We start from the raw sequence: 8249 nt of genomic DNA, 5'->3' as shown, positions 1-8249 counted from the left end.
AGACTGCCTCAAGCTCGCCTCATTTCATCGACTTTTTCCCGCAACATCGCACCCCAGCATGCCATAGTGGTTGTTGCCTAAATAGGAACACTTTATCCTGTCTTCAACTTGCCTACTTCAACGCAGCTTTTTCGTCAATGCATCTCTGTAGCAGAATTTTCAACTATGGTACGACCTACCATTTCGGTTTTCTTTGACAAATGATATCTAATGATTTGTTACCTTATAAGTGGAATCGCTCTGGTGTGCTCTCTTTTTTCCCTCAATATTTGTATTACATAGACGCCCATTTCCTGGGTGTCATAACCGACGAAATCAAGACTGGAGGCGCCAGTCCTCTTCCCAAACGCACTTACCGTGTATTTCACACAGAGCACTAAGTTATACAGAATGAGGTAGAGCAAACACTGGACAAGGCCTTAGTACAGCTTCCTGTAGTGTTTGGACATCACTTATGGTATTAGTTAAAAAAGAGGACGAAAGCAGGTACTTTTCCATCGATTATCATCATTTCAGTGGGATCACCAAGAGGTCATCTATTCTCATCTAATATATGGCGAAGCCATGACGCACCTCTTCATCTTAACAACTATAGCGCACCGAAGGGACAGGAACACAAACAAACAACGTGGACAAGGCCTGCGTACAGTGCTCTGTGTGTCGTTTTTTGTGTCCCTGTCCCTTCGGTGCACTATAGTTGTTAAGATGGATTACCAACATGCCCAAGCTCACGTTTGTTCAAGTTGCACCTCTTCAGGCGACCTGACCCATAAATGGCGGAAGAGAAGTTGGGGTATGTGATGCGTGAGACCAATGAGCACCTATTTGCGGGCCTGGCGCTGAGCCCTCCGAAGACAGTCATGGAAATTTCGTCCGAGGGCGTGACCATGGAAAACATGCTGCAGCAGCCATCGAACCAGTATGAGCGGAAAGTCAATGAAATGCCCGCGGCTGGCATTTTCACCTCCAGTGGGACTACCAGTGACTGTCTATGAGAACGCATCCGTTCTGTACAGCGTGAAGAGGTGTAAAAGGCGGGCTCAAGACCTAGAGCTACGGTCAGCTCTATCGCAACTGTAATCTGGGACGAGCTGCACCAGGCCCTCCGGGACACCCTGCCTCCTGATACCGCTGCACCAGCACCTAGTGAATACAGCCGTGATACAACCTACGCGGAAGCCTTCAAGCACTCTGCTGCTGCTCCGCCGCTGTTCGTTCGTGCTCATCTTACAATGTCACACTAGGTGGCACAGCGTATAACTTACTTCCAAAGTACATACACGGCGCGTTTCTTTTTCTGTGCCACAACAGTCGCCGATCGTTCGGAGCAACGAGACCACTAGACCGACGATAAGCACATGCCCCCACGGAAGGTGAATATTTGCGCTGCAGTGAAGGTGGTCATTTGTCTTCACAGGATAGCGCGCTTACTACGGGAACAAAGGGAGAAGAACAGGACAACACAAGCGCTAACTTTCCACTTAAGTTTAATCAAGGCAAGCTTCCCTTTGTCCCCGTAGTAAGTGCACGCTATCCTGTGAAGATGAATACCTACCAACTCGCCCAGTTTTCTGCTTTGTTGATGTCATTTGTATCTTCAGTACCCCTGCCGCCGCCTTGGGCTTCGCGGCCTTTATTCGTACTCGCCTGTACAGCGCCGGACAGCAACCCCCAATTATTGAGGACTACCTCTCCCAGTAGCGCATCCCACCCCTGCCGGGTGACAGTCCCTCGCCGCCACGGAGACGATGTTCATCGCCGCTACAGCGGTATTTTACGGCACTTTTCCTCAGTCGCCGCTGGGAAAACTTGCTGAAGCGATAACTAGGGTCGCGGTCATAGACGGTTGAAGTGCTGAAGACCTCCGATTGACCCAGAGGCAAAAATACTGATTCTACGTCACCTGTTGCTGCCCGGAACGACCGGCTTCCACTCGACACACCAGTGGCGAATGACGGTTAAATGGTATCTTATATATCCCTGTAAAACCCAGTGTATCATATATGATACATTAAAAATAATGCCTCAAAAGAGGTAATAAGCCCGTCAAAGCTTCATGGAAAAGCCATTATTGCATATTTAACATGTTATAATGAAGTTACACTGAGTTATTCATTTAATGAAATTAATTAATTATTTTAATTAAGGGTAATTAAGTTATGATCGAAATAAAATTTCACCCTTTTTTTTCTTAAAATGAACTCTACAAGAAGAGTAATTATGCTGAGTGTTTTTTCAGAATTTTTCTGAAGGCGGAACGCCTCTTGGGCATTACAGGGATATACAGTGCGACTTTTATATACACAGTGCGAAAATGACAACTCAGCTGAAGAACGTAATAACGCCCTGGCATACCTCGCAAGCTGCCTTGCTCTACGCAAATGCTCCCGCAAATCTATTCCTGGAGTTGTCGTTTTATTATTTTATTTATTTCCAGGTACTGTTGGCCGACTGGGCCGTTACAGGTGCGGGGTACAAATATGACATAAATCAATCATTGTGTACATGAAGTAGCAACGTATAGCAAATTTATATATTCTAAAATTCATAATGTGTCACTTTACATAGTAGTGAAAAAGTAAATAAAGAATCTGACATATAATTATCATGTCTGTGGGATGCCGTGTCGATGGAAGGACGCATCCCAACATAAAACGTAACAACTGTTTATTAACGAAATAGCAGCAGCGGGGCGAGCATACCGACGCTGCGCTCAGTCGGGTAGCGAAGGAATGATGACTTCTGAGCTTGGTAGCTTGGGTTTATAGCCACCGTCGGTGACGTAAGCCTCCGGTGACGCTGCGGTGGCGCTGTCCCTTATCGGAGGCGTGGTGCTGCAGGGTGACGTGTCACGCCTGGCTAGGTAGTAGCAAAGCATAGGCGATAGAAGGAAAATTTACGCCACGATATCTCGTTCTCCAACTTACATCATACATACATTACGTCACTTACTTCACAGTATTATACATCGCAATACTTAATTTTACAGCTCACATGAAACATGTGAGATTAGCTACATTCAATCCCATTATTTCAATCGCAAGAGAAAGAGAGCTGACATTCATGAAGATTTACTTAGAAAATATTTCGTAGTGTTAGATTCAAAATTTCCCAAGTTTCACAATCCCGTATCGCCTGGTATATCGTTCAAGTGTTTTATGCTTCTAGGAAAGTAAAGTGTCCGTACGTGTTTACCCGAGACTGGAGGATTTTAAAGTTTCTGCGGTGGTCGCTTCGTAGGTTTCGGACATGTCGTGGAATGAGGTACTGCGCTACATCAAAGTTAAATGTATTTCGAGAAAGTAAAAACAAGAATTTTAGTTTGGCTATGAGACGGCGTTCCAATAGGGTGGGTAAGTGTAGTTCTTGTAGCATATCTGTCACAGAATCAGTTCGGGAGTGCCTTGAAACAATAAATGTTGCCACCCTTCTTTGCACTCACTCAATTTTATTGATTACTCTTTTCTGATAAGGGTCCCATATGATGCTTGCATACTTTAGTGTAGGCCTTACTATTGTTATATACACTGTTAACTTTGCTTGTGCTGGAGCGAGCTTTAATTTGCGACGCAAGAACGATAGCTTCTCTTCAGCGGTAGAACAAATATTATTGGTATGTTGAGTCCCGTCGAGGACTTTAGATATGGTCACTTCTAAATATTTACATTTGTTAACGGTAGCTACCAAAGTCGTTTTTATTTCATAATCAAAATTTACGACGTGCATTACCTTCTTTGTCACGCGTAAAAGAAGTTTTTCTTTATTTAGCTGCATTTTCCAAGTTGCACACCATTTTTTAATAGACGCCAGCGCGTCGCTCAGATTGTTTTTTATCACTGTGGGTAGATATTTCCCGATAAATTAAACAATCGTCGGCGAACAGCCGCACAGTAACATCGTCGCTCATATCCGAACAAATATTGTTAATATAGACGAGAAACAATACCGGCCCACCGAAGGAACCCGGTTGTTTGAGCGGGTTCTGTCCTTGGACCGGTATTATTTCTCGTCTATGCTCCTGATCAAACACCAGCTCATACAGGTTAGCCCGGTGCACGCGAGAGTGATTCTGGGTCTAGACGTCGAAAAAGCTTTTGATAGCATAGAGCACAAGGCCATCATCGAGGCCGTCTCCGAGCTGGGTTTGGGCGAGAGGCTTTTCCGCGTAGTCAAGGCGTTTCTCGGCGGTAGGCAAGCGACCCTCAGGCTAGGAGACCTAAAATCTAAGGTGATGAACCTGGGAAACAGGGGCACCCCTCAAGGGGCCGTCCTGTCACCCATGGTATTTAATTAGCAATGACCAGAGTCGCGCGCAATCTCGAGCAGACAGAAGGTATACGCTTGTTGATATACGCCGATGACATAACCATATGGAGCGCCAACGGTAACGTAGGCCAAACGGAGACTAGACTGCAGGAGAGCATACAGACCGTGGAAAGCACACTAAGCGAAATGGGGCTCAACTGTTCAGCGGCAAAGTCGGAGCTTTTGGTCCTAAAACATCGATGGAGGGGTCGAAGGCCAAAGGACTACGTACCCGGGGAGGAACCCAACATTATCTTGCGCTGTCACGACGGATCCGCGATCAAGCAGTACGAAAAGGTTAGAGTTTTAGGCTTCCACATAGAAGCGGGAAGCACGAACCTCAGTACCATTCGACACATTTCCAACAAAACGGACCAAGTCCTCAGGTTACTAAGGAGAATTACCAACAGACATAGGGGCCTTGGTGAGGGCAGCGTTTTAAGGCTAGTACACGCCTTCGCTCTCTGTCACTTCACCTACGTAGCAGGTCTACTCAAATGATCTTAGGCGGAGATGAACAAGCTTAATATTATTATCAGAAAGCTAGTAAGGATACCCTAGGTATACCTAACAGCACCTCGAACGAGAAACTCATGAGCCTAGGCGTACATAATACTATGGAAGAGATGGTGGAAGCGCAGCAGATGGCGCAGCAGGAAAGACTGACGAAAACGCGGGCGGGTAGGCTTATACTCAAAGCGATCGGGACAGACCCCAATAGATCGAGGAACCCGAAGGAGGCCGAGGTGGAGCTGAGCGCGGAACTTAGAGCCGCGATCAGAACCACCTCTCTCCCGAGAAACATGCACCCGGAGCACAATGTTATCAGGAGAAAGACGAGAGCGAAAGCTTTATTGAAAGAAATTGAACAGGTAGGTCAAGAGGCAGCCCTCGTAGACGCCGCCTGGGTCAAAGGCAAAGAGGCCTACACGGCCGTGGTGGTCGACAGCCAGGGCGAGGTACGGGACGCCGTCACCCTGTTCACTAAGGAATCAAGGGTGGTGGAGCAAGCCGCGATTGCTTTAGCTATCAGGAACCGAAAATGATCTTACATTTATAGCGATTCCAAAACAGCAATTAAGAGCTTCGACAAGGGCTTTGTCGCTGGGACTGCGGTTAAACTTATCGGCAACGTAGAAACTGTAGAAACTGAAATCTGATGGTTTCCTGCACATATGGGACAAGTGGACGAGGCTCGGTTCAACCTCAACGTGGTGACGAATGACCTGGCACGAGGACTCGCTTGCCGTGCCGGTCAGAACCGAACCGACACCCACTGCCATTCCGGGAACCATAAAGATTATTTACTAACCTACAACGAGATCACTAAATACTACTACTTCGGGCGTAGGCAATTCCGACTGCCACACGTAAAGTTGAACAGGGCTCAGGCAGTCACGCTATGTTTACTGCAAACTGGGACGTACCCCACTCCGTATTTTGTAAAAAAAAATCACCCCGAAAGCGAAATTAGCAAAGAATGTGACGCATGCGATGACATCATTGAAATCAGACACATGCTGGCGGCCTGTCCCACGACTCTCGCCAACCCCGAAGAAAAATGGCTTCACTGGCAGAAGATGATCTCCAGCTGTTCGTATCAGGATCAACTACAGGTTGTGCAGACGGTTCACGATGGCGCCCTAAGGCTCGGCCTAACGGTGCCGACGTGGACGCGGCCCGTCTCGGTCTGAAAAAACCGGGCTTCAGGACTCTTAATAAAGTTTTGTGAATGAATGAGTGAAGGACAGAACCCTGGGGGACACCGGAAGTAACCTTTAGACGACCAGACTGGTGGCCGTTCATGTCCATGTACTGTGTCCTACTTGACAGATATGACATTATCCATTCTACTATAGTGCTATTTATTCCAAGCTGATTAAGTTTTATGATTAGCTCGTTATGGCGAACCCTATCAAAGGCTTTTGAGAAGTCAAGGCAGATTGCATCAAGCTGTCTAAGTATTTATTGCTTTGGAAATGTCGTGAATGGTTTCAACAAGATATGTAACAGTTGACAGTTTTTGCCGGAAGCCATGTTTGATGGAATGTAGTGGTTTCGTGTTTTCTAAGTACTTATATATTGCTTTCGATATTATGTGTTCGAGGAGTTTGCAGCAGACGCAAGTTAAAGAAATTGGTCGATAATTTTCAATCTCCTGCTAGTCTCCGGTTTTGTGCATCGGGATTACTTTTGCAACAAGCCAGGCGTCTGGGGCCTCTTTTTGTTGCAAGGATACATAAAGTGTATTTCTAAGTACGGAGCAAAGCATTCAGCGTAGCTTCATAAAAAAGGCCATTGGAATTACATCCGGACCAATAGGTTGTTGTTCTTTATTGTTTAAAAGTAGCGACAGTATCTCTTCATAGCTGACTCGTACTTCTGGCATATCTGACACATGTGGAAATGGTGTAAGTGTTGTAGCAGTAGTACAGCAAGAAACATTAGAAAATACAGACTGGAAGAACTTCTTAGGGTAGGATGCAATTTTCGAACAGTCGGTTATGATTTCGTCGTTAACAACAATGCTGTATTGATTTGTAGCGGTTTGCGAAGAGTGACGCCAGAACTTTTGCGGGGAAGACACCATGAAGTCCGTATGTGTTTCCGGATAATATTTCTTTTTTGCTTGTCTAAGCTTTATTCGCAGCTGTGCTGATAGGTTAGCCATCTTTTCACGATTTTTCCCTTTCCTTTGCCTTCCTATTTTTCGCTTCAGATGAACAATCTCTCGCGTTATCCGAGGATTACGCTTATTTCTTCTCATTTTTTCTAGGGGTACGAATGAATTTACACAGTGCAACATAATGGTTTTGAATCTTGCTCAAAATGCATTGACGTGATCGTCAGTGCTCAGACTGTCTACATTAAACGATAAATAACCTGTAGCGAGAGAGAGAGACGTCAAGGCGGCCGACGTGGCCGTGCCGTTCTCGCTACTTTATTAGAAGGCCCTGGTACAAGCAGAGCGGCAGCGGCTGCCGGCGTCCAGCCCCCAGGAGCGTGAGCTCGTTCTCCACTGCTCGCGCCTCGAGCGCTAGGCATGAGCTCCGCGAGAGGCGCGGCGCGTAAATGGTAAAATGGTGATGATGATCGTGAGCGGTGATGAAGATGCCGCTACAGATTACTCCCCCCCGCAGAAATGAAGCCGAAATGAAAAACTATGGGGGCGTATATACAAGGCTGGTGACGCGAGACAGAATGTTCGTGGGCAGTCGAGGTCGTCAACGGTGAAGGACTATCGGGAACCCGTGGGTCTCTGGCGGGCGGCTCTGGGAGAAGCGTAGAGGGCGGGGAACTAGGCGAAAGTACGCTGGTGTCGTGCCCAGGCGGATCCCACGACGACAGGAAGGGGCCTTTCGGTAGCGGACCGGTTGGCGCAAGTGAGCGCGGCTGGCAGAGGTGCCTGCAGATGGAGTTGAGGGCGGGTGCACAAGGGCCGGTGCGGGCGATGTGCGCGAAACAATGCGAAAAGCCACGACGAGCAACCATCGGCGAGTAGCTGCTGCGATGGGTCTTTCCTGTGCGGGCACAGCGCTGACGCGGATGTCGGCACAGCGCGCCTGCACAGTGGCCACATGTCAGGTGGGCGGCGTCCTGTGTCAAGGGCTCAGGAGCAAATCTGCGGTGACACCGAGCAGGCGTAGTCGCTGCAGGCTCGGATGATGCACCTGTGCGCGTTGAAGCCCCCTCTGCAGGTGGCACAGGAGGGCTCGTGCGCTGATCAGGATGCTGGAAGCCGGTCGACGTGGCAGACGTCACATGTGCGGCTTGCTCTGCCATTGACGAACCAGCAGGCATGTCGTCCTCAGGCGCTTCCGTCATAGTAGCAGCGTCGCGCAAGTGCGGCCGAAGTTGGTAAGGGGCACGAACTTCTGCTGCGGTAGACGTCGAGGGCGACGCTGGTCGCTGCTGACAAGAGGCGCAGAGCTTAGAAGTCGGTG

The sequence above is a fragment of the Rhipicephalus sanguineus genome, chromosome 9 (assembly GCF_013339695.2).
Source record: "Rhipicephalus sanguineus isolate Rsan-2018 chromosome 9, BIME_Rsan_1.4, whole genome shotgun sequence".
In the NCBI taxonomy this organism is placed as follows: domain Eukaryota; kingdom Metazoa; phylum Arthropoda; class Arachnida; order Ixodida; family Ixodidae; genus Rhipicephalus; species Rhipicephalus sanguineus.
This window is presented reverse-complemented; position numbering follows the sequence as displayed.